The sequence below is a fragment of the Heptranchias perlo genome, chromosome 33, assembly GCF_035084215.1.
Source record: "Heptranchias perlo isolate sHepPer1 chromosome 33, sHepPer1.hap1, whole genome shotgun sequence".
In the NCBI taxonomy this organism is placed as follows: Eukaryota; Metazoa; Chordata; class Chondrichthyes; order Hexanchiformes; family Hexanchidae; genus Heptranchias; species Heptranchias perlo.
Window position 1 is genome coordinate 3,717,418 of NC_090357.1, and position 1,793 is coordinate 3,719,210.

A 1,793-nucleotide genomic window follows, 5' to 3' on the forward strand; every position below is an offset into this window, starting at 1 on the left:
GATATCAAAAGCAAAATACTGCGGATGCTGGAAATCTGAAATAGAAACAGAAAATGCTAGAAATACTCATCAAGTCAGGCAGATCTTCTGACGAAAGATCATCGACCTGAAACGTTAACTCTGTTTCTTTCTCCACAGATGCTGCCTGACTTGCTGAGTATTTCCAGCATTTTCTGTTTTTATTTTATACTAAGGAAGGGTATACACGCCTTATAGGCGGTGCAATGAAGGTTCACCAGATTGATTCCTGGGATGAGAGGGTTGTCCTATGAGGAAAGATTGTGCAGAATGGGCCTATACTCTCTGGAGTTTAGAAGAATGAGAGGGCTTGACAGGGTAGATGCTGAGAGGCTGTTTCCCCTGGCTGGAGAGTCTAGAACTAGGGGACATAGTCTCAGGATAAGGGGTCGGACATTTAGGACTGAGACGAGGAGGAATTTCTTCACTGAGTGTCATGAATGTTTGGAATTATCTACCCCAGAAGGCTGTGGATGCTCAGTCATTGAGTATGTTCAAGGCTGAGATAGATTTTTGGACTCTAGGGGAATGAAGGGATATGGGGATCGGGCAGGAGAGTAGAGTTGAGGTCGAAGATCAGCTGTGATCTTATTGAATGGCGGAGCAGGCTCGAGGGGCCATAGGGACGACTCCTGCTCCTATTTCTTATGTCTTATCATGAAGTTGTTTCACTAACAGGCTAACATTCCTTTTGTAGTGGTCTTATTTGAAAGAGAGGTGCAACTCAATTGGTATGGTCAGTGAACAAATTATTTAGTATTGTCGTTCTATTCCTCCTGCTGCTCTTCCAGCGCCACTGCTTTAAATATGGGCATGGTTGAGGCATACCTGCCCCTGCGGCAGTGATGACACAACAGATTCACCATGTCGCCTGTCACTCCAGCTTATCTAGAGGAAGGCAACTAAAGACCAGCTGAGGCAGATGCTTTCATCTCCCAGCTGTTCCATTTTAAATTGGAACATCCCAATGTCAAACAACAACAACAACTTGCATTTATATAGCGCCTTTAACATAGTAAAATGTCCTAAGGTGCTTCACAGGAGCAATTTTAACAGTGCCACTGAGGAAAAACAGGGATTTGCAAGACTCCTAAATCACCAAACTGAGGTGCCTTATCCCACTGACACACCTCATCATTTTAACATGCTGCAGTTGCAAGTTTAGAGCTCACTAGACAAATTCTTACAAAAAAATTAAATTTAAAACATATAAACAAGTATTCTGTAAGGGTATAAATCCCACAGATTGAGATAGTCCCACTCCCCCACCTTTCCCTGTAACCTTGTAAATTTTTTCCCTTCAAGTACTTATCCAATTCCCTTTAAGTACTTATCCAATTCCCTTTTGAAAGCTATGATTGAATCTGCCTTCACCGGCCTTTCAGGCGGTGTATTCCAGATCATAACCACTCACTGCGTAAAGAAGTTTTTCCTCATGTCGCCTTTGGTTTTTTTGCCAATCCACCTTAAATCTGTGTCCTCTGGTTCTCAACCCTTCCGCCAAGGGGGAGCCTCACCCGCCACCAGGGGGAGCCTCGCCCTCTGGGTGCAGGGAGCCTCACCCGCCACCAGGGGGAGCCTCGCCCTCTGGGTGCAGGGAGCCTCACCCGCCACCAGGGGGAGCCTCGCCCTCTGGGTGCAGGGAGCCTCACCCGCCACCAGGGGGAGCCTCGCCCTCTGGGTGCAGGGAGCCTCACCCGCCACCAGGGGGAGCCTCGCCCTCTGGGTGCAGGGAGCCTCACCCGCCACCAGGGGGAGCCTCGCCCTCTGGGTGC